Source organism: Strigops habroptila, chromosome 13 (genome assembly GCF_004027225.2).
Source record: "Strigops habroptila isolate Jane chromosome 13, bStrHab1.2.pri, whole genome shotgun sequence".
Taxonomy (NCBI): domain Eukaryota; kingdom Metazoa; phylum Chordata; class Aves; order Psittaciformes; family Psittacidae; genus Strigops; species Strigops habroptila.
In genome coordinates, this window is record NC_044289.2 from 13,712,331 (window position 1) to 13,738,026 (window position 25,696).

At 44.6% G+C, this 25,696-nt stretch overlaps 1 long non-coding RNA gene across 1 annotated transcript in view; it reads left to right on the forward strand.

The window, feature by feature from the left end:
- LOC115615433 overlaps positions 1–23,258 on the forward strand; it is a 30,065-nt gene extending 6,807 nt beyond the window's left edge. The window contains exons 3-4 of the long non-coding RNA XR_003994051.1: positions 9,041–9,143; positions 23,177–23,258. This is a non-coding gene — a long non-coding RNA (uncharacterized LOC115615433). The remainder of the gene's footprint in view (positions 1–9,040; positions 9,144–23,176) is intronic.
- Positions 23,259–25,696: the final 2,438 nt, after the last annotated feature.

The window sequence follows — 25,696 nt, forward strand, 5'->3', positions numbered from 1 at the left end:
CTGCCTGGCAGGGCGGTACAGTAATAGAAAGAAGTGAGTAAATGTCCTTCCTGAGTGGATAAGAAGAGCATGTACAGATTATCCAGCACGTCACACCTAGGTTTAAAAGCAACATACGGCATTATTTGGCAGACACGAGGCAATATTTAGTGACTACATGAGCTATATATAATGGAATTACAGAGGGTGTGAGAAAGCAGCACCTCCTCCCATCTGCCCCCTGAAGGGACGCAAATGCTTTGCTATAACACTGCTCCCTGAGAGCTGGAACTTTAGCAAATAAGGGACTTTATTAAGTTGTTAATAAGATTTCATTTTCTCACTAATGCTGCGGTGCTACATTATTAATTTAAAACTGTATTTAGCCTGACATGCTAAAGTGCCAGGCCTCATTATTAATGCATAAACCCATGCCTCTGTTGTTTAATTAAACACCATGATTATGAAGTTCTGATGTGGTTTAATGATAGCAGGCTGGAGTGGCAGTACATTCCTATGCTCAGATCTTCCCCCGTTCCCCCCTCCTGCTACTTTCTCCTTTCATTTCCCTTTAAAAGCACAAATGCAGTTGTTGTTCTCCTGAATAAACACCACATGACAAATGATGTTGATCTTTTCAAGGTGACATAGAACTGCATTTTTATTTTCCTAGGCTTAGCTTCTTATTAACCAGAGATTTCTATCCTCCACTCTTTAATGGCTCTGAAGATAACTGTTTGCATTTCCTGAGAAGACAATCTACTCCTTGCTCCCAATAAAGTCAACAGGAGGCTCCAACTGAGCTTCACCCAAAGGCAAGAAGAGACCTAGAGAAGAAGCCTAGACCATTGTATATGCCTTTTTAAACATGGTTGTTTCTAAGCAGTTGTTATCTTGGAGATGGAGCTTGGTAAAGGAAAGATGATGTTGTACTGAATCACATAAGAATTAGATGGATCTAGACCAGGGTAATAAACCCTGTCGACACTTCCTTGTTTCATTTTCTCCATCAGCATCCTTCTACATCAGGCTCAAGTGTTTTGGAATCATTGTTTTGTGCAGCTCATAATTTATTGTATTCTCTTTGATGTCCTTTGCAGGGCCAAGACTTTCTGGCTATTTCTAAGAGACTTTCTGCTATGTACTCCCTCCTTTCTCCCCTCAACATTTAGCTGCATCATCTTGTTCCTCCCTGTTTCTTGATAAGAACTGCTGTTCTTTCTGAAGAGCAGTTTACCCAACTTGGCTTACAGAGCCTCTGACTTTATTGACTAGGAGTAAAATTAAGCGTTCTTATGTACTTTCCTGCTTAATAAGGATTTACACAGATCAGCCCTCTGTGCCTTTGTTTCTCTCCATACCCCTTGCCTGCTTGTCTGTTCAAACAGGAGGTTCTTGGCTTTGGAGCCTCCCATCTCCCAAACTTCGGGGTCCACTCTCTCTTTTGAAAGCAAAGGGGGTTTTGCTGTGTCTTTACTGGAACCAGAAATTCACCCCAAGCATTTTTTCAGCCAAGGCAAACACTTGTCTGGCAGGAGGAGGAGGAGAGGGAACAAGTTGCGTCAGGGGTGCAGGAGCACTCATCATTTCTAGCAAGGTTGGTAAAGTCCCTCTCTGCTGGTGATTTCACACTAGTACTTTGCTCAGCAGAGCCCAAATTCTGCTTCTAAACAGCCACTTGTTTGAAACACATCTTTGATTCTCTTCCTTGTACCTCTTAAAGAAGAAAATTGTTCATTATAATCAACCTTCCTTCGCATTCTTGCACTGAAAGTGAGTGCACAGATCTGTTCTCTACGTGTGCAAATACAACAGAAATGTTACCAAGCTTCATTTCCTTTAGGAGATTATTCTTTTTTAAAGTATGTCTTCAGCAAAGTAACCTTTCTCTAACAAAGAGATGACCTTTTTGCATTTATGTAGCTTGTTGCTAGGATTTAGATCTTTGCTGAAAGCTGTTATTTCTTTTAAGTACAGGAGAAAGTGCATTTTCACCTCCATTTGGGTAAACTGTCATTTTCTACTGCTCACTGCTTTTCTCACCATGGAATAATAATTTGAGCTTCAGTGGGTTTTTTGAGAGGATGAATTCCAGGAGTGTGGTGGGGCCTGGGAAGTCCTCTACCTTTGCTAGTGAGGGAGAAAAGGAAGAGGAGGGAGAAGGCTTCTGAAATATTTAAGGCTTCTGAGACCTACAGTGGCCCAGCTTCTGCCATGAAATCACATTCAGTTTAGGAGGGTCATGCAGGTATTTCACAATGGTACACAAAAAGCAGCTGGTGGGTAGCTCAGAAAGTATACATGTATGCATAATACATCATTTTTTGGTGGTAGTACTAGCAGCCATGGGAAGCCACTTTAGGTAGATTTAAGAGGATTCTGTCCAACCATGATAGTGATGAATAACAGGAATAATCTAATATTACTCTTTGTACAGCTATGTTACTGGTGTTATTACAAGTCATACTGTTAATATGGGATGCGGTAGGAACTAAACCACTTCATGTGAATAGGCTGTAACATAGTGGAAAGGAGCATCAGACACATGTATACAGATCACTTCATGAGATACAGAAATGAGTATCTAACTCTTTCCCGAACTCTTTCCTGTATTATTCCTGTATATTGGGGTTGAACTAGATGATCTTTAAGGTCTCTTCCAACCCAAACCATTCTATGATTCTATGATTGGTTTCTGTTGGTGGTGAGAGACTAAAAGAAACTGCAAAAAGCAACCTGACTAGTTATCTCTCTTTTCTTTGCAAATTGAGCATGGGAAAATCCTTTAATTTCTTTAGTGTTGGAAATTTATGAAGTATGAAGACTTTGCCTGCTGGAGAAAAAGACGGAAAGACTTCAAGCATGTGCAGCTGCAGTTGTCTCCAAATACAAACATGCAAAGTAAAAATGTCCCCTAAGAATATTCACACTTTTGCTTGGTCAAAACTACTCTTCACGCACGCAGCTTCCTAAGTTGGATACACTGTTTGCCAGTCTCACAGTATTTCAAGAAGAGGAAGGCAGTCTTGTAAGCATTTATCAGTCATGTAAAATAATTGAATTGAATGGGGAATGGCACAAAATTGCCCTGCTCTGTGCAGAGTGCATTGCATGCTGTGGTTTCCAAAAGGTCAGTCAGGGCAGCCAAGCTAACAGGAATAGTTGCTCTTTACATCCTCTGTCTCACATGCACTTACAAGAGAGATAGCAATTGGCAGTTTCCTTGCCATTGAAACAACTAAAATTAAATAAGTTCAAATCCATCCTGTCCAGGAGACCATGAATTCAGCTGGATCAGAAGCCCTTGGTTAAGCAGTCCCTGAAAGTCTATCAGAAGTTTATTAGTATGGTAATTTATCTGGGTAAGCACATAAAGATGCTAATTGAAAGAGGGGTTTTTAATGCATTACTTTTTAAAAGGCAGAAAGGTTGGGGATTTTCTAGGAAGAAAAGTAGAATTGTCACTTGCGTTTCTTCATGTCATAATGTTCTAATTTCATTATTTTCCTATATTTCATTTTAATTTTTATTTTAAACGTGAAGAACAAAGAACTTGATACTCCCAAGATTTGGGGCTTGTGCCACGTCTGGTTCTGGTCTTGATGCATGGAGATAGATTGAATTAATCAAACTTCTTCACACTGCTATTTAATCGGGTTTACAATTAGCTGAGGGCTGCAGGTCTCCCGGGCCTATCAGCTTTGCAAGCAGAAGCTGTAATACAGCAGCTCTGCAGCCACACACTGGGAGTGCCTTACAGACCAGATTGTCATAATGTGGCATGAAATTAAAGCGTGATGTTACTTGACAACAGAATTTCAATTTCTCCCTCGCTCCCCCTTTTTCCTCTTTAACAAAGTCTCTACCTAGAGATAGGCCTCCCTGTTGAGTTGCACCCACCTGCTCTAAGCTACACAGCTGCCTTCAAAAGAGTTTCTGATACTATTAAACCAATCTGTGTTCCATTACAGTCATTCTGATATTCTTCCCTGTCTGCTTTCAATGGCAGATTATTTTGCTGTGAGGAGCTAATAAGCATACAGCTCTTAACTTGTTTCAATTCTTACTCGAATGTAGTGATTTCGTCTCTTCCTCTCCTCTCACAACACAGAGGGTTTTTGCTGATGTGTGTTCACCCCAAACCTGCCTGCACAGTTCTGTCAAACCTCCTCAAACCCACTTCCATTCTGATAAAAAACCACAGAGGAGTGGAGATTCTGGGCTGGCTTTTCCTTCCATCACACCTCATCTGTCAAGAAGCACAGTTAGGAAATGGGATTTATAATTCCCCCTCCCACAAGCAAGTCAGAATCTTGTGAACGCCACCAGCACCAATTAATTACCTGTGTTGGTGCTTTTGTGTTGTTCAGGAAACCAGTCATAGGAAGAATTGAAAAGAAGAACATAATGAACCCAGAAGAGCTGGCTGGAAAGAGGTGAGGAGCAGGTCAAGTTAGTAATGGAGGATGTTATTCCCTCCTTGTACTGACCTGGAATCTAATCTAATTCAATGTACACTGTAGAAATCAATGGGTAGAGGATGAAGCGTTCCCTGCATTTAAATGGAAAAGGTTGGGTGTGTGTTCCGGATGGTGAGATTTGACTGTTGAATAAGCTCCCAAGCTGCAACACTTGAAGGTGCTGGAGTTACACTGGACAAGGGGAATCACATTGTAGGTCGAGAAGCCTGGCCAAGTGGTGTAAATGGGGATCCACCTCTGGTCCTGCTGAAGGGAATGAGGGAGGCTCCTGCAGAAACAAGGTTTGGCCTTTGGTGGCACAGTTTGGTTTCTGTGGACCATAGTCACTGGTTTCTGGTGACTTTTCTAGGTCTGGGATGTGATCAGACTCATGGGTGGTCTGGCCCTTCAATCTGCAATGATGGATTCTGTGCTTTTTTGCACCTCTGAATTAAAAAGTGTTAAAGTTCCATCTCTTCTAATACCAGTGACTGAACCGAAACCCAAACTGTATCCACAGAACAACACCTGTAGCTGGGTGACAGAGGTGAGATTCATGCAAAACAGACATAATGATGTCTTCTACATTCCCTTTAAATGTATCTGCTGCCTGAAATGGCACAGAGCTACAATTCTGAGAGTTATTTGGACATATTTAATCAGAGTAACTTCCATTTAGTTATCAAACATGGGAGCAAAATGAGCTTTGCTTATAATAAAACCCCAAACTCCATAAATCTCTGTCCCCCATTGCTCTCCATTCTTTTTTCCTTCCCACACTGTGCTGAGCATCTCCCAAGGATTATGTGATTATTCAGAAAATTGACTCTGTTCCCATTGAAGGTGATTACATCTCCCATGCTGAAATCCACAAAAGCACAATCAGGTACACAACCAAGGTAGTTTTAAGCATTTGCATCTTGTGCAGGTTGGCCTGCAAAACACCTGTAGTTTTTCTGGCTGATAGCAACCCTTTATGGGCATAGGGGGTAAGGGAAAAATCAGTGAACTTTAAAAAGCAACATAAAAAAAGAGACCATTTTTTCTGATTGAGAAAAATCAAGTTTAATGAACTGAGATGGAATCATTTCCTCAATTTGCTTGGATGTTTGAAATGAAAAGCACAGTGTAACCTCTGCTTGCAAATTACTGTAAACATTTCAGTCACTCCCTAATTCATGGTAAATGGAGGAATAGTTGGACCATGGAATACTAATCAAAGATCTCTCCTTGGAAGTCAGACCCTTTGTCTTCTCTTATTTTTTGGGGGCCTGAATGTCTAAGACTTTACAGAATTTTATATATATATATCTCTGAATGAATATTTATGAAGAGCTTGCTAGTGACAGACCAGGCTGGCCCCGCAGGCCCAAAGGAATTAATGTAAATTCCAGTCAACCATGAAAACCCCCTAGAATTGAACTGTATTTCAGCATGGTGGATAAAGCACATCAAAGAGCAGAATTTCTATAAGATAATTACACACAATGCAACTCTAATCACAGCAAGACTGTGGATATTGCTGATAAAGCGTAATAAATCTTTTATGACTACTCCTTGTTCTGCTGAATCAGCTTTCTGGTTCTGTTGCACTGAACTCCACATTCTGGCTCTTATTTATATATTTACAATTCTAAAAAACACATCAACTAACGATTTACTGCAGCTTCTGTGAAAGGTTTGAGCTTATTTAGTTGTTTTGTTATTGCACTTGTTGAATTGCAGTCAGATCAACAACAGCAAATACTCATCTCTGCTGTCTGGCAAGTCTGTAGAAATAACTTGCCTCTAAGCTGAGGACCCACCTTTCTGCTGCAGTTTAAGAAATGGGAATAATTTCAGTTTTGACACTTTGAAGTGTTCAAAATTCAGGCTCCTTCCCTCACGCTTGACAGCACCATGAGTTCATCTCACAGGCTCACAGAAAGATTGAGTTGGCAGAGACCTGTGGAGATCATCTAGTCCAAACCCCTTGCTCAAGCAGGGCCACCTAGTCCTCAGGACCACGTCCACTTGAATGTCTTCAAGGAGGGAGGCTCCACAACCCCTCTGAGCAACTGGTTTCCATACTTCAACCTCAATTTCCTGTGATTCAGTTTGTGTCTTTCGTCTTTTCAGTGGGTACCATTAAAAGCCTGGCTGTTTCCAAGCTTCTCACAGCTCCTGTCCCTTTATACATAGGTGTAAGCCTTGGGAATGAGCAAGCCCTAACATGATATGGGCTCTGAGTAGCAGTAATCTGTGCAGAGGTAAGGCTTGGTGCTGACAACACACATCCCTACAGCAACAGGGGAACTGGAAACACAGATTCTGTGGTCACCAACTGTTTCTGACTGTTCTTGCGTCTCGCTTGTCTTGCTTGTACACCAAAACATCATCTGAGCACCAGCAGACACATTTGTGGCAGGTATCTTTGCTGTGCCTTAATCGAGAAGCAAAATTTGCCGCCTTCATGTGAGCTTTGCCCTTCATTTGTCTTTCTGGCATATGGGCAGCAGAAGGTCCCAGCTTCTGACAGAGTGAAAGAATTTTACATATGGTTTAATTACAGTAAATTATCCGCAAAGGGAAGAGTTTGCAGGAGGACAGCTGAATCCCACTCATGGATTCAGCGAACGTCTGCCCAGGATCTCAGTGCTCTGCCACGTTTCACAGTGACACTTTGCTCCAGCCCAGAGGACAACTGTTCTGAGAAAAGTCCATCCCTTGGTGTTCCCAATATCTCTCCATGCTGAGAACCTATCTTGAAATGGCAGCATAGGGATTGTGTGGCTTCTCAGTTTGTTGTCTCAACTTTGTGCTCTGGGAAGAGCATGGAAAGGAATTTGAGAACAGGATCAGTATTTCTTAATTCCAGATTCATATTCTCTTCTCATTTCAGAACTTACAGGCTGATGTCCTCTCTGGCTGTTGTCTTCATTAAGTCTACTGTGAGTTTGCACATGAGCTGATATATCCTCTGTCAAGTAGCTAGATATTCTCTTTCACATCTATTGTGGTTTCGTGATCCCTTCAACACATGCGTGTTACTCAAATTATACTTCAGGCTTTCCACAGCTCTTGTGAGTTCACCATAACTTCAGAGCCTTATTTATATTAGTAGCGTCACCCTGGTTGTCACCCAATGGGAAGTGCTTTTGTATGCAATCCCCCAAGCAGACATGAAAGACCATGTCAGGACAATGGAGGGTTGCAGAAGATGTTCTTCCTTTGCCTGATTTACATCGTATCTTTGAAAGCATGTCCCTCCTGTGACAGTCTGCAGTGAATAAACAAAGTTCCTGGGGAAACGGTATGCAGTGTTCAAACACTCTGCTGAACTTTAATGTTCTGTAAGTTGTAAGGAAACGACTACAAAAGCCTTGGAAGAGCAAAGGAAGAGAGTTAGCTCAAGGCAAGGTGATATTCCCTCATTAAAATCTATTTGTGCAAAGTTAAGACGTCAAAGAAATTTCGCTTGTTCCAAGATGGTATGAAAGCCCATGTTATTAGTGATCAGAAGGGACTTGGGAGTCCTATTTGCCAAAGAAGAGGGTGTAGTGGAAGAAAGGAAAAGAAAAAAGAGAAAAAAAAATGTATTTGAGCATTTAATGTTATCTGAAAAGAATAATAAATTCAACTGCCTTAAAACAACAACTTTTGTTACCCAAGTGTGGATCAGAGAAAACATTTTTAAGGAAATAAAGGTCTTCAAAATAGGGGCTGAGATTCTGCATGCGGCTTTTCAAGCCATGCTGCTGCACACAGACACCCACAGTCCAGCTCCAAGGGCAACCAGCCTAGTACCACTTCACCCTATTTTATAGAAGGTGAATGAGGTTGTTAAATGCCGGATTATTAATTCTGAGATTATCCAGATGTTTGCTTGTGTGGATGGTCTGTGCCCCAGAACCCTGGGATCACAGGCAGGGTTAGAATGAGATATTTAGCGTTAAACCTGACACTTTCATTTTCACAGCTCAGTGGTGACAGCATCAGGGTTTTTTACAACCCAAAGACCAAAACTCCTCAGTTGCAAACTGTTTGGTGATTGTAGGGGATTTGGCCCTTTAAATGGAGGGGTTTGGGCAAAATCAGCACTTACATCTGAGTTCAAAGCTGCCTGAGCAGAGATTGTGGTAAGGGATGCTGTGTGGTCAGCAGAGGGAGAAATTAAACTGGGCCTTTGATTTTGCACTAGATGGTGTGTTGGCCATCTGCAACAGTGGGGAAAACTGCTAAAAATACTAGTCTGAAGTACTAATAATCCTGCCTCCAGGCAAAACAGCTTTGGCTGCTGATGGGGCATGCAAGTGAGCCTGACTGCAAAGTTTAGCAGTGTTCCTGGGTACTGTGTGCTAGCAGTGACTCTTTTCTGTGCCTCTTTCCAAATACCATGTACTCCTTGACAGGACCTGCCATGGGACCTGCTTGGGAAACTCATATGGTGCTCCAGAGTTGCAGTGGGGAGAGGGTGGCAGCAGGTGGGATTGCAGTAGCACACGCAAGAATGGAGTTAGGAGAGCTCAGTTTATGACCCTAGGGGCCCTGCTCTGAATGGTAACTCTGCTGAGGATGTGCATAGTGCTCACTGCATGCTTTTTTCTTCCTCTTTCCCTGAGAAATCAGCGGAAATCTCCTGTCTCTGCCTGGGCTGGCCTGTCCATCTGTTCTGATGGCTTCTTTTATCACCAGCAACCATGTGAAGAATGACCACATTAAAAGGTAAGGCTCTCTTTTTGTGCTGATAGTAGACAAGGCCCTCCCCCAGGTTTGCATTAATGGAGAGTGGCGATGTGGCCACGGGCTTATTGCTTTTGCTAATGTTAATCACCAAGGGGCCAGGCGAGGTGAAGGAGTGAACTATATTTTATTCAGTTTGACAGAAGGAGGAGTCGAATGGAAATGATTTTTATCTCTGGTTGTGGCCGACCTAAATTAATGCTACCTCTGGTGCCGAAAGGCTCAGGAGAGCAGATGTCTGTATTTTATACGCTCTCCTTGGTAGGGGTACCAAACCACACATCAGACCGTGCATTAACTTAGGGACAAAGCTGATCTGTGTCCCTGGTTGCATGGGCTGTGCAGCTTGGAAGATGAAGATGTAGGGAGTGAAGTTGTGGCTTGTTTTTGCCTGCTTGAAACAAAGACAGGTCACTAGAGCTGAATTTCAAGTGCTGGAGGAGTGGATGGCAGGTTCTTTACCATGACACACAAATGCAGACCCTCAGCAGCCTCCTCGGATAAAAACAATACAGACCAGGTTGAAGGCTGCATGTTGGGCTGTTCTCCAGGCTCACCCAAACCTTGTGGTCTAAGTAATACTGAAAGCTTTCAAGGCTTAAATAGGGGGTAAGATGTTGCAAAGGATAGATACTGCTGCTGCTGTGCCCAGGTGGGAGAGAAGTTACTAGAAGCCTGGCAAGGACCTTGTTTCTGATCTCACAGCTGTGAGCTCCCTGCCAGTGGATCCAGGGTGCTGCTTTCCCAAGGGCTGAACATAGGAGTGGCAGGAGAATGGCCAAGCCTGGCAGTACGCTGGCACCAGAAAACCTTTCCTGCCTTGCATCTTGCATGTTTTTTCTTGGGAAAGCATCTTACATTCACATCTTGCATTAGCATCCTGAGTCTTGAATTTGCTTCCTGGAAAAAGAAACACTGCTAATGATGGGTGAAAACAGAGCAGTGACTGGAAAGAGAGAGTATGGAAGAGGCTTGATGAAATCTACCCAGTGAATGAAAGAGACATGGGCAGGAGAGCGAATGGAGAAGCAAATGTGATAACTGGCAGAGCGTGGTGAGCAATGCCACCCACCCACCTATGGGTGGGATGCTGGGAGCCAAGGCAAGAGGCACTGTGAGCACATTTCCATTTCTTTATTCTCTGTATCATGCTCATCATTTCAAGGTCTGATCAAGTCTGACTATCGTCACCCCTCTTTGCTGTAAAGACACCTATTAATGTTGACAGTTTAGGTGGCTGGGGGATGTGGTATTAGTACTGACAAATGCTGGTAATTTGCAAGCAATGTTTTCCCTCTAGCACCAGTGGGAAATCACCTAACCTTTGCCAATAATTCTCAACATAACTCACAAAACCTCATCTTCCATCATTATGAGGAGCGGCGCTTCTGAATATTATCAGCTGCTTCTTGTATGCCTCCATGCTAGACTATACAGAGGAGGTGATATTAATCAGTGTGTGAGGCCCACTGTAGTATTAAGGATTCTCTTACAAGATCTTTTTACCATATGCTCTCTGATATTAAGCTTACTTCATTATGCTTTCAGATCTCTTATTTTTTTTGTCAACCTGTCACTTGGCTTTAACTATTTTTTTTAGCTCTTGTTATTATATAATTTTCTTTTTAAACCATGATTTGCTTAACATGTCCATGGAGAGCACTTGTGTATGTTTATGCTTTAAACCAACACTGATTCATCAATAAGTGGTGGACTGGTGTAACTGGCACAGATCTGAAGGCTGCAGTGGAGACACTGAGCTGAATCTGACCCGCCATCCACACGCTGAAGCATAAGTAACAGATTTTCACAAGTGCTGAGTTCAGAGCAGCTTCTTCAGAGCAGCCATTGAGCTGTTGGCCAGCGGAGTCTTTGGCAAATCTTGCCTTCATTTTTCCAAAGGAGAATATACAAAGAAACGACACCGATAGGAAGTGTCCTGGCACTGCACTGAGCTGCGGAGCCTCCCGAGTTCAACTACAGCCCGATCTTGTTTTGCAGGGGCTGAAGGCAAACAACGCTGATAGCAACTGTCTTTAAAGTGAAATTAAAATGTAATGAGGGTGGGAGGCAGGGACAAGCTAGCATGGACCATCTGAGCTGTTGCGATTCTAGAATTCATCAGTGCCGCTGAAAGCGGAGAGCCGCTGTTGTGTTATAGATGCAGGGGGAGAGGCAGGTTATTGCATTATTGACATACAGTAGGTGGAGAAAGATTACCATGTTAGCAGCGCTACAAGGAGAGAGATTATCCAAATGCAATAAGCCATTGTTACAGCAACGACATTTTTCCACACCTCCCCCCTCTTCTTATCCCGTCCTTTCCACCTCCTGCCTGCATAATATGAAAGGTCAGTAATATCCAGACAGATGGTTGGGAGGGTTTATGGAGAGGGGATGCTTTCTTTGGTCATTTTTCTGAAATGGTGATTGTGCTCAGAAAGGAAAAAAAAAGAAAGAGAAAGCATTTGGGTTTTCCGACTGGGATTAACTCATCCAAATGCTATATGAGGCAAGAGAGAATTTGGGTTAGGAGATTGTCCCTTTCACTGACATCTGTGCTACTCTACATGACAGCTCTGAGAGGCACAGCTGCATCGTAGGCACTGGAATAACCAGAGGATAAATGCCACTGGATTTTGGCTCTTTATGTAATAAATAACTTTACTAAATGCTTTATTGCTGTCAAAAAGGGACAGGCTCCCTTTGAGGAGGGTCTTTGCAACACGTTGATCCTCAAACGACTCCACTTCCTCATTGAGAGAGTATTTATCTTTCAGGTTCACTTTGTTTCTAGATGAAACCTGTCTCCTCTTATATTTCAGTTCCCTGGATTTAGTTCTGTCTTCGTCTGGAACTGCTTGTTTGCTCTTGTTATACATAATTGAGTAAAATCATTACCCACTGCAGAGAAAGTGACTCACTGTGTAAAATATCCTCCCTAGAAAAAGCGTCAAGCTGTGTTCATGGGTCAGCTCTGCAGTTCAGAGAAGTTCATGTCAAGATTCCCCATCCATGGCTGTGAGCTTTGGAGCTGGCCTGAAGTGATCAGCTCATATCCTCTTGGATTTAATTGGGTTACAGGGGTGACTTCTGATCCCTGATCCCTAGGGAAGGAGCCACAAAGATTGCCGCCTCTGCAGCAATCTCATCTGTCCGTGGCCGCAGTCAGGGAGAGAAGAATGGCTGCTTAATCAGAAGCACAATCTAAAAATGTCACATTATTATTTATGAAGTGTTTAATAATCACACCACAATCATTGGACGCATTGAAGTGGAAAACGAAAATGTAATTTTTCATATAATATATACGAATTCTGCTGTTTTGAGATAAAAAAAAAGGCCTAAGTAAATGATTTCTTTTTAATTTGAAGAATACAGTTTGTGCTCATCTTGCAACAACACCTCATTTATGTGAGGATCAGAAGTCGCACACAGCTGGGGCAGTCCTGAATTTAGTAGCCAGGATCAGCTAGCTCTGCCCTTCTGCTGTCCACATCCATCTCTCATTGCTGTTGCGAAACCCTGCGAAGTTCCTTCATCTCTGAGCATCGCCGCACAGGCACTGGACTGTCTCTGAGCAGCACACTGAGAAGTTCAAACCTGGTACTGTCTGTGAATACTAACAATAATCTACAGCTTTTAGATACAGCTATAGTATAATGGTGTTTTTAACTGGGACAGAGAAACAGCTCTGCCATAAAAAACACCGATTGAGGGGTAGCTGAAGAGCAAACTGCATTCGGATAGCTGTGGGGCTGGAAACTAGGTGGGTGCAGGGAGCATTTCTGCTGTGGGCATGTATTTGCATGATGCTGGAGAACGTGACAGGTCTCATGAGAAAGGCAAGCAGGCCACTGAGGGGGAAAAAGGAATATAGAGTGTTTCTTTTCAGACAGAAATTAATCTGAATGAATGAATTGGTGTAATTTATTGTTAGACATGTGTCTGGTTTTGCCTGTATGTTTCACCCAACATCTTTTCCATCTTTGTATCTTTCCCTTTGTGACCAGGGAAGTATTTTGTAGAAGAGCTTAAGCTTAAAAACATAAACCCTGATCTTCTCTCCCTGGTTTGCATGCTTTCTTTCCAGCCTGGCCTTTTCTGATGTCTTGCTTCACCTTCATATTTTCAGATCACGGCTCTTATTTGGAGTTGAGCTGAGCTACTCCGTGTCCTGTCGCAGGGGAAGGGAGTTCAGAGCACATTATTCCTCCAAGGCTGGTGCCTTTTGCTGCCTCCTCGTTTGTGTGCCAGCATGATCAGCAATTGAACACAGCCGAGGGGATGGCAGGGTCCAGGCACGCAGCTCTGCTCAGGAATTTGTGCTCCCTCTGTTGGCTGCTTGGCTCTGGAGCAGTGGAGGAAAAAAATACATGTTATTAGGCTGTATCAGGCAGAAACAATTTCTCTACTTCTAATTGCCTGGTGGCCAGCAAGCCAGTTTTGGAAGGCACTGTCAAAATAAAGGGTCTATTGCTTCAAGAATTTGACTACCCAGCTGCCTCTGAACTTGGTTGTGGATAACTCATTGAAATGCTTCAGTCTGGGGTATGTGTCTATGTGGGAGGAACAGCATGAAGCTGAGCTCTGTGTCTGAGCAGCTCCAGGGGCACTCCAGCACATCCTTAGGGCAAAGAGCCTTCCTGACATGGGAGGCAGCCATGTCCCCAAATTGTGCCTTGGGCCTGGTTGTGGTGATGGTGCAAAGCCTTGTGCCTCTGCAGCGATGCTGGCAGCTTATCCACAGCTTCCCCCACAGGCACTTGTAGCAGAATTGGGTCTGCATCTCTCCTCATGCCCTCCTCCACACCAGCACCTCCCACCCCATGGGTGTGCAAGTGATGGCACGGGGAGGAAGACAACACAGCCCCATCCAGACATGTATTTCACATAGCTTCCCATGTATCATACCATCTCTGCTGATTAATGCAGTGCAATCAACAGTTTAATATGTTACTACTAAATACGTTAATTATATTATTCCTTTCTGACACTGCAATCACTAGATTTTTATGCTTTGATGCTGAATCTAGTAAAACTTTAAATTAGAGTAATTAAATAATTAGCTGTAATATGTGACAAGCCAACAAAACGATTGCTGGTTTATTATTTTTGTGGTGCCATCGTTGCTGTTTGTGTTCAGGCAGCCAGGCCTTGCAGGGGAGTACACAGTCAGGAATCCCATCCTACTGTAGGACCAGAGATCTCAGCCAGGGTCAATTTTGACCAGGGAAAGTAATTTGTATTGTCTTAAGCTCCAGCAGTAGCTCTCCATGTTTTTCTGATATCTGTTTCTTTGTCTGTAAGATATATTTCACTACCCCTTTCTCCTTAAGAATTATTTCTACTCTTTTCCAAAGCTCTACTGTCCCTAATGGCTTTTCCCTCTCTGTTTAACCTTATACTTCAGTGCACTTGTTTAGGCTTTTATCTTTGGTTCAGGGCTCTGGCTGCATACCTTTATTTTATTTATTTATTAATTTATATTTATTAGCTGCCCAACACATTCCTATAACAACTGGAAAAAAGAAATATCCCCTTTTCTGCCTGAGGAGCTCCTGCTGGGGAAAATGGGTTAGGTGAGGTTTCACAGTGTAGCACCGGTAACCTGAAAAGTCTAAAGCTGGGCAGCCCTGCAAGAGGAATAGATCTGTCAGTACCACATCGCGGTGTGCTCAGAAATCAAACATCAATTTAGATGAGCAGGAAGATTGCCAGCACAGACTTGGGATCTTCTCCTCTTTGCCTGTTCTCCCTAGCTCTCCAGTTATTCATGCAACCACTTGTGCCTCAGCAGCATGCAAAGTGATGGGGAATCACTGATGGCAGCAATTGCAATGACTGGATTTTATAACTTGTCTGGAGATCACTGAGATTTTTAAGTCGACATCTGAACAAGATCCAGTTATTGAGGGTGTCAGGTTTTATTGGAGCCTTATTTGCTTGCTTATTTTAATGCCAGCTGTTTTCTCATGGGTTGGTGCCAGGAGGAAATCCTGCTCTTGTACATTATTCAGGACCCGTTAGGTGAGAAAGGGGATGCTTCCCTGGCCCCTCTGCATCGCTTTGGCACTGCAAAGCTCGGCCAGAGGCAAAATGAGTGTCCTCATTTACCAGCTCCCTCCCATGGCAGTGGGCAGAGCCTCTGAAGTGGCATCCAAAAGTGTTTTGGCTTGTTCCAGCAAGGTGCCCCTCATGCAATCCCTTGGCACAGGGACACTGGCATCTCACTGTGATTAAAACCCACAGCCCATGCTGGCACAGAGGGAGGACTTTGGGCTGGGGAACCCTCCTGAATGGCAGGTTTAGTCCCTCCTGCACACATTCTCCTCAGCAGCTCTACCAAAGTCTGAGAGCAGCAGTGATGTGTTTTACAGCCCCACCGAGTGTGAGGAGAAGTGACAAGATTTTCCTATAAATATGACTCTAATCACAGAAATGTGCAAACCCCTTAGGAGGGATCCAGGTGAATTTCACACTCTCTGATAGGTTTTTGTTGTTGTTTCATTTTCTTGTAGCTAATTTTTTACATTGCTGCAAGTTCTGGGCTGCACTTTACCTGCTTTTGTGCAGACAGCTTAGGCTACATCCCCAGAAACACAAGCAGCTTCTAAATTAAATGCTTCACAGCAATGCAGCACTTTACAGCTTTGAATTGACTATTAATCCTCACACTCTCTCTCAGCCAGCAACACGAAAACAGCCTGTCTCCTCGAAAATAAGTGGGAAACAAAGCAAAAGAGCCAGGTTAACTTTGGCTGCCCAGTAGCACCGTCAACTTTAGTGGGCTTCTGCCAGGGTTAATTTGGCTTAGATTCTGCTTTTAAAAAGCAGAGCCTCCAGTTTTCTTCTTAGCCTATCTGTGCCTGCCTTTGGTGAGTAATGACACCTCTAACCCTGACAGAACATCAAACTGCCAAGCCTTTTGCTGTTGCTATTTTTCTAGCAATGCAAACACTCTCGATATTGCTCGTGATACGTTTCAAGCATTTTACATCATAGGTACATATCTGGCATTTCTGCTCCCTGAGCTGTTGCTTGCTGGGATGTGAGTTTTGTTGCTTTCTCTGGGGAAGATTAATTCTCTCCCTTGTTTTTTTAACTTCTTGTTTTAATCTTAAAAAGGAGCAGTAGGGAGTAACCTTGCAAAGTAACAAGGATGTTTAAGAAAAAAGAAAGTAATTGTTGAGCAGGCATTTATTTTTTCCATAAGAAGCATTATTTAAAGTGTTAGAAATCCGAATATTGACTCTGCTGAAATGGAATTTTAGCAAAATGAGTGGAAACCCAAAAATAACACCTTAAGAGTAATTAAGTCACTTTGCTACTAACTCCTTAGGTATTTGGTAGCCTTGGCTCTTGCACAGCAGAAGTTGGATAGTGTGGCAAGGGGAGGTCTGTAAAGTAACTTACACCAGGTGGAAGCTTGACAAGATCTAAGTTAAATAGGTGCCTTTCTGGGCATGTTACAATAGTCTACCTTTCAGCCTATTATAGAGCAGCCTGCTTGCAAAACAGTGGGATCTATTGTCCGTCACCTCCGGTGCTATTTATATGGGTAATTTAATTTAACACCAGCAGGAGACTTCCAAATAACTCTCCCCAGCATGGGAAGAACAATAACCTCTAGTGCATGTTCACACAATATTCGTGACCTGCGGGGCTGACCGTGCTTGGGAGGGGATGTGCTGCTCTGTTTGGAGGGGAACTGAAGGCAGATATGCCTCTACCCTCTTTCTGTTTTATTTAAGGGATATTCTAATCCTCCTTTCTCAGAGCTGGGTCTCCAGGGCTCATCATGTCCCTGCCATCTCTTTTTCCTAGCTCTTGCATTTGCTGTGTTGTATTAAGCTGCACACATCACATCTGCCTTTATGACCCAGCCTCTATGCTGGATTTTTTTTGGCCATTACACAAATCTGGTTTCAGCAACAGCCCAATAAACAATTGTATTGACCCAGGAGCAGCGTGTGTGGCTCTTAGGGGATGGGGACATGGTAACTGAGGGCTGGGAATCTCAGAACTGCATCCCTCACCCTGCTGTGCCAGCCGGTGTTTCGGGTGATGGTATCTCTTGTTTTGGCTCTCATGACATCAAGCCTGAGTGGAAAGGCAACTGCAACTGCCAGTTTCACGGAGGTTATAACCCACCCATCACAATATGGTGTATGTCTGTGTAGGGTGAGGATTTATAGGCTTGTGGAAAGATGCCACATGCTTACTAGCCAGTGAATGGAAATAGGAGAGTACTAATTAGGTCTGTGATGTTGGCAGATGGATCCATGTGTCAGGAAAAGAAAGCACTGTGCTGTACAGAATCCGGCCATCTTTAAGTATATTCATCAATATATGTAAACCGGGAAGAAGAGTTATTCCACATTGGAAGAACACAACACAGATTTCGGCGCCAGGCTGCTATGAAAGATGCAACCTTCCGAACGGAGCCATTTCTGAATACATCATTTAACTTATCTCACAGTGCAGCTGTCTTGTGTTATTCCAAATGTCACTAAGTTTGGGGAGCTTTCTGAAAGGAAATGTGCTTGGTATTTCTTCAGCTGCCTTTATTAATTGAACCAGAGAGGGAACAAGTGTGTACAAATGGTTTCATTTGACACCTGGGATATATTGATGCTGGTATTTTACCCTTCGAGTATTATTAGTTGGAGCAGAAGATTTCCAAGCTGGGTACCAGTTTTATCTAGTGCCTTCACGTGTCTGGGGGAAGCTGGTGGCCTTGACTGCAGATCTGGTGGCCCAGGTGAATGCTCTGACTTTGTCTGTGGGTATTAGTCTTGCACTACATTTCCTGACAGTGCTAAACACTCCTTTATTTTGGCTCCCCCCAAATGAAGCAACAACAAGAGCTACTTCCCTGCTTCAGCTCCACCCAGGCCTGTGCGTATCAAACCCCAGTATTCTGCCTGTGCATTGACTCCTCTGTTGCATCCTGCCGGATGATGCTGCCCCTTACACTGAGCCCTGGCAAATCCTGGAGGCATTTTCGCTCCACACTCAGGGTGCCGATGGCTGAAGACACACGCTCAGCTTTTTTGGGAGCTGTGTTTAATTACTGCACTCAATTAGTCACTTCCCCACCCCCACACTTTATTTATAATCCTAGTTTTTCCACGAGTCACGACAAGGTTGTAGCCAAAAGCTGGAGAGATGACAGATGATTCACAGATAACCCCCTCTCCTGTTCTGTACTCCCAAGAACTTGGGGAACCTGAAAGCAAAGTAATTTTGAACTAATGTAACAGCTCATGCTGGGGCTGTAGAGCGATAAATTACCTGGCCTGTCCCTTCTCCTTCCCTCCGGTGGCTCTGGCACCTGCGTGCTATGATTAATATGGGCATTGCAAGTAATATTAAGCACATTGGAAGGTTTTCATGAGCCAAAGGCTACGTGGGGCCATTTCATGTGTTGGAATGAGGGCTGTTAGGGAAAATGTGGGCATTGCCATTTCATAAAATGCATGAAGAGCTGGCTCTAAAGGAAGACACATCTCCCTCCTTTGAGAGGAGGCCCCAAAAAGGCACTGCTTTATTTTCCCAATGCCTTTTTCTGCCTAATGCTTAAGTTCTTGAGCTGTTACAGAAAATAGGAATATTTAGGCCCTATCAGTGTAATAGCAAAGAATAGCCTCACAGTTTACTTATCTTCACGCAAACCCTTTAATACACCCCGTCATTTTCCAGCAGATGGGAAACAGGCATGGAGGAAACCTAAGCAGCTGGCCCAAGGTCATAGGGAACGCTGCAGCAGAGCTGGAGCCGAGTCCAGGTCTGCAGGTCCTGAGCCACATCCCCAGGGACTGGGTGATCATCCTCACCTAGTGAGCAATGAGAGGTTACACACTGAGAGCCAAGCCATGTCCTGGACTATCCTCAGCCCTATCTGCTGACAGAGAAGGTCTCAAATTGCTGTTGAGGGCTGGGGCTGATCTGCCCTGATGGATGCTGCAGCTTGACCCAGGGCTGGGATCTCAATAGGAACAAGAGAGGCTCAGCATGTCTCTGAGTGGTAGCCAGGATGTGGCCTTGTGCAGCAGCATCTATGCTAGGGAGAACTGAAGGAGCTGGTCATCTTGTAGCATACATGAATATATATAAATGTGTGGATATATAACCTACCTCCCACATGCAGCTGAGAGGAGCTCAGTGCCATGGGCTCTGCTCTGAGAGCCCTCCCCACTCATACTTGTGATGCTCCTGATTGATGCATTTCCCTGTTAATTTTTGTTTGGTGGCTTTTGCAGGGAGGTGCAACAAGGTGCTTCTACAAACACACTGGGGAAAAGAGAGGGCACATCCTGCTTTACTCTGCAGCTCACTGCCAGCCTGGAAACACTTTGTGGAGGGGATGGTCTCTCCTGGGCTCCCCAGCACCAATTCTGGGGGCCCCCAGACCCGAGCAATGGCATTTGCAAACCCACAAGGCTGTTTCAATGAAGGCTGTCTCTTTTTTTTACAAACACTTCAGCGAAACAGATGCTTGAGTTGTTCCTTAATCTAGAAGGTAACTGCTAATTGGTTTTGTATATAGCATAAGCCTTCGCTCCACATGGCATATTTTGTGTCAGCGAAGGATCCCTAGCAGGGACTTTATCTGTTTGCTGTCCTCCCCCAGTATTCAGGAGAGAAATAGAGTTTCCATCACCAGCTCTGCCTTTCTGTTCTTATCATTCCTCTCTTAAAAATCAAATCATGCATCTCATGGGGATGAAATGGGGTGTTTGGAGGAGGGCACCAATCCCTTCTCCCTAGCTGGGCTCACCATGAAGGCTACACGGCTTCTGGGGGAGTCCATGAGTGTGTGCTGGCTGCATGGCAGGGTTGTTTCCTTTCAGCAGGGCCCCTTGGCCACTTGGGAATTGCACATGGAGGGGAGGAATACAGTGCATGGCCCATTTGAAGTCTTCTTTATAAATATTCAATTCCCCTTGACGCAACGGGCAACACAGCAAAGCAGCCCCTCATGGTCTTGCATGCCAATAATTTGCAGATTAAAACTCCTCCAATGTGCATCTCCACAATGGACCCTGCCTTATCTGGGATGGGGCTGTGGAACTATTGTGGTGATAATCTGGGGATTAAGAGACTTTAATAAAAAGCTTTGACATGACAGGTCATAGCTGCTCTGGAAGAAAAAAATCAAATCTGTTACTCCCGAATGGCTTAATCCTGTGTGAGCTGAGATCCTCACTCCAAGGGTGCCAGGGGGATTCAGGGATGCTCAGCACCTTGCTCCAAGAGCTCATGGTGCCTTAAGACAGGGCTAATTGCATTATGAGTTTGCTGTTCTCAGTGTGCCCCATAGAGCCAAGCTGGGGGGACTCCACTGCCTTTTTAGAGCTTGAGAACCCACCACCCCAGGCGTGCAACCCTTGGCTGCAGGAGACCCATGCTCCATCCTGCTGGGCTGGCTGTGTGCTGGCCATGGTCCTCCCTCTGCTCTCAGCACATTCCAGGGAGCACTCTGGACCCCCCACACTGAGCGTATGCCCATGCACGTTAATTACACTTGGGTTCCTTGTGAAACTACAGCAGCAATCCTCACCCAGCACTTGTCTCTAAACAAACTGTTAATATTTTAAGTGTCTTTCATGAGCTGGAGTCTAATTAATTAAAGGTTTATGAAAAACAATTAGGTTTTGATAGGGATCACCTTCTCCCGAGTCCCATGTCTGCACAGGAGAAAGAGAGGGGTTAGAAAGGCTCAGGTTGAAATTTAGAACTGCAGTGAATAAGAGAATACACAAATCCCACATGGATTGGGGAAATTAGGACATTTGGTGCCAGATTGTCTGACTAATTAGATTTCTATCAAGTCCTGAGGGACTGGCTGATGCAGCATTTTAATTTAAAGCTGCAGCAGCAGCAGCTTTTCTCCTTCTTCTCGTGCTCTTTATCAAATTGCCTGTGTTTTCAACATGCAGCCGGTTTCCTTTCTAACACTGCACCTCTGCAAGGATCAAACCTTCTTGCTTTGTGTTTTGCAGCATGGCTTTGCTGTTGTGTTTCGTTTGAATCGGAAAACAGCCCCCTGTGTCTGCAAGGGGATTTTCCCATGACATGAGGCACGGCATTCCTTGACAGATACGTGAGATGGGGACAAGCTGAGGTGTCTCTGAGCTACCCAGTGCACTGGCTAGGCTTGGTAATTGAGAGCATCCTCAAAACTGGTGTGTTGCAAAGGAAAGCAGAGAAGAAAACAGCCCATCTGCTCCCTGAACCTGCTGCCTAAAGAGCTCACTGGGCACCAGGGGCGTAGCTTTGCATTTCAGATGAAACACTGGTAATCTCTTCGAGTTAGTTCATTTCCAGCCTGAACCTCCAGAAATTAAGATCAATGCTGCATTGGCTGCTCCCTGCAGGGTGAATAGAATGGCACCTCTTTCAATTATATTCATTTAAAATATGGTGATGCAAGTTGTGCTGCATGAGGGAGGGGAAACAGAGTGGCTTGGTTGCAAAGCTGTGCAGTGAGTACGAGCCTGAGGTCCCATCCCTAAACTATATTGCTCAGGCACCTAATTTAGAGCAGGCATCTAACTTTTAAATCCCTGAAATTGCAGGGCCTGAACTCGGCCTTAATGTGTATGGAGCAATGCACAAATGGATTCACTCAAAGTTATCAGATTTCTACTTAGTAGGCACCAAAACGTAGTGTTAATTGCTCCAAAATTAGTTAGAATTATTGAAATAGAGTAAGTGGAGTTTTTAAAGCCATTTCTTACTTGACAGGACAAGATTGCAAGTATCCCCTTGCCCTATTTAATGAAAACTTATGACGCTCTTATTGCTATTTTATATGATGGATACATAATTAACAGGGTCTATGGAATAATTTCTTCTCCCATTTTGCTCTACTTCTTTCAGATTATTTTATCCTAAAAAAAAAAAGAGATAATAGAATTATATCTTATGCTTCAATGAAACTGAAAACTATTATTCCTCTCGATAACCAAACCCAGCAAAGTCAACCATTCCAGTGAATATTAAACACAAAAAGTACATTTCAAATGTATTATGAATCTGCCACTAAGTCTTTAACTCATTGCTTTTTGAGGAGAATTTCGGCAATGGAGGGAGTGAAAATGAAATCACAGCCTCTGAAGGCATGGAATTTCCCAGTGTTCATTGATTGAAAGCAGGACTCTAACATTATTGAAATGGTTTCACTTAACCTCATTTTCCTGCTATTATTTTGTTATGTTTTTTGGGGAAGGTTATAGAATACTTATTTACTCCTGTCACTGATCCCTAGATGCTAAACATGATTTAACCCCACTGTGTTTCAGCCAGATGCAGGAGGCAGAAGGCAACAGGAGCTTGGCCAGGACCAACAGCCCTGTTTGTGGCCTGATCATTTCCATTTACAGTGTATGTGTTAAAGAGGGAAAAGGGCAGCTATTACTGTAAAAGCATTAAGAGCCCGAGTGATGGATGAGATCCCACTGACCTGGGTAATAAAGAAACATGGAAAAAAAAAGGACATTTCTAGCCTCCAAGTGCCCAGAGCCGCTGGGCTTTGAAAGGTGCCATAAGCATCACGATGAGAGCAAATGAGTTTGAGCTGCCGTGAAAGTAGAGCTCTTATTTAGGGTCCTAAGAGGGATCTCGGGTCTCTCAAAAAGGTGAAGATCCCTAATTCTCTCACCCAGATTTGTGGGCCTATAAAATGCTCCAACAGTTTTGTGCTGGTGCTTTTTCACCCTGGAAATGTTGGAACAGATAGAAAATGCAGAATGATGGATGATTCTAAAACACACTTTCAGAAAGCTGCTTCTGCGGAGAGATTTTCTTCCCGTCACTTGCTCCCCTCCTGTTTCTCTCTCCCCCCAACAGAGAAATCCAACAAATTTCCAATGTATTTGGATTAACTAGAAATTAATTGTCTTTCTTCCCCTATTCCTTTCACTGAAAGAAAACCAAAGAACAGAACAAGCCACCGTTTTACATTGATGATACTGTTTTATTTCCCTTTCTTTTGTTTTAAATCCCAGGTTATTTCCAAATGAAATTGAGGCACATCCAGACAACAATTTCTCTCATTGGAAGGTAGTTATCAGGAATGTGAAGGAGGGATATGCCATTTGTCCTCATGGATCGTGGGACCTAGCTGAGATGTCTACATCTTCAGTGGCTAAAGTTACACAGAGGAACCCCCACACTGGAGGCCTGAAATCAGAAAAGAAAAAGGTATTGGGTTGAAAATCATCAAAATGAGACAATTTTGACTTTTCCTAAATATAATTCCTGCTTGTAACTCTGCATTAACCTGTGAAAAATTGGCTGTGGCTCTGCTGGGACTAATGTGGTTTTGGAAATAAACCCGTTATCTGAACATGCATTTGTTTTGATTTGTAATGTGCAGATTGGGAAACTATTGTCGTGAGTGACCATGATAAATGTTATTCATATCATTCTGTGAATAACAATGTGATGAACGAGTTGAGGGGTTGCTTCCCAGTGTAATAAAACAAGTCGAGCCTGAAGTTTTGAAGAAGCAGCCAAAAAGTCTTGTTTCAGTGATTTCCAAAACCAAATAGTTTTGTTTCTAATTCAAACATTTCCAGGATTCACCTCTCCTGATTTGAGCTGGATGAGTAATCTGGGACAATTGCAGGAGGGAGGGACACAGGTCCTGCAGTCCCTTAGGGGATGGGGAATACTTGGACCTAGGGCTGTTGGTTGGCAGTGGCTGGATATGAGCTGTCAGTGTGACCAGATGGCCAACAGCATCCTAGCTTATATCAGCACTAGTGTGGCCACCAGAACAGGGCAGTGATTGTCTCCCTGTACTGGGCACTGGTGAGGCCGCACCTTCAATCCTGTGTTCAGTTTTGGGTCCTTCACTACAAGGAAAGACATTGAGATGCTGCAAAAGATCCAGAGAAGGGCAACAGAGCTGGTGAAGGGACAAGAGGAAACAGCCTCAAGTTGCACCAGGGGAGGTTTAGATTGGATATTAGGAACAATTTCTTCCCCAAAAGGGCTGTCCAGCACTGGAACAGGCTGCCCAGGGCAGTGGTGGCATCATTATCCCTGTGGGTATTTAAAAGACGTGTAGATGTGGCACTTTGGGACATGGTTTAGTGGTGGATTTGGTAGTACTGGGTTAATGGTTGGACTCAATGATCTTAAAGGTCTTTTCCAACCTAACCAATTCTATGATTTTGTGATTCTAATTAGTCTCATTTGCTGACACACAAGCCTTTAATTGCAAGTTGAATAATTAGACATATCTGCATATGCAAATGAATAGGGTTATACTATGTCACTCAACATGATTTCTCTGGAGACGAATAGCTCTCTATATTTCAGGAGAGAATATGATATATTAATTTACGTAGACAAATAACTTTATTTAGAACGAGCCGCTCTCATGTTTGTTTATATAAAGCAATAAGAGAAGAAATAGGAGAGATTTTTATGTGGAAGGAAACAGCTGGAAGATACTAATTTATGAGGGGGAAATCCTTGAGAGCCGTAATGCTTCTCTGGGATGAGCGATGGGAGGAGGGTGCGTTCCCCAGCAGCCTCCCGCAGCACATGGGATGCTGCTGCAACCACATCTCCCGTCCCTCCCGCACATCCCACCGCGCCAACCGCCTTCCTTCTCCCTGGCATTTCTGCGTGTCCCCCCCTTTTTTCTCCCCGCTGGCGGACACATGCCGTGATGCTGAAGCGGTTTGGCCTGTTGTTTTCCAACCAGATGGCCGCTGCAGCGAGCGACGGGCTGCAGTTTCGGGCGGGTGCATGCCGGGAGACGCAGCCCTGCTCCGCCTGGATGCGAGGTGAATCCTGATCAGGCTGCGGGAAGGGGGATGCTGGTGCAGGCACCCGCGTTGCGCCAGGGCACGGAGCAGCCGCTCGCAGCGCATCGGGCTCCCAGCGCCCAGGAGGTGGCAGTGGGATGGTTCCTCATCCCCGCTGCAGAGGGAATTCCTAGTGCGGGGTGAGGAGCTGCTCCGAGCCCCGTCTTCTATCCAAATAAAGAGATAACCCCCCGCTTTGCTGCCCGGCTCCCCCGATGGCTCTGCCCGACCTCCGAACGGCCCCAGCGGAGCCGGGATCGGTCCCTCCGGTCCCCACCCCCCCGCCCCGTCCGCTGCCTCCCTCCGCCGTTACCGCGGCAACCGCGGCCCGGGCCGGCTGCAGGGCGCGGGCGGCGCCGGCAGGGGGCAGCACCCGCACGAGCCTGCCCGGGGCGGCGAGAGGGGCGGAGGGGGGGGGGACAAGGGACGGGATGGGAACAGGGGATGGAGGCGGGCTGAGGACGGGATAAGTGCGGGCAGGGAGAGGGCTGAGTGCGGGCAACATGTAGATAGGTTATGGGCTGATGCGGGCAGCATATAGAGAGGGTGCGGGCTGAGTGCGGGCAGCATATAGAGAGCGTGCAGGCAGAGCGTGGACTGAGTGAGGACTCAGTGCGGGCAGCATGTAGACAGGATGCGGGCTGACTGCGGGTTTAGTGCAGACTGAGTGCGGGTTGAATGGGGGCAGGGATCGGGCAGGGAGCG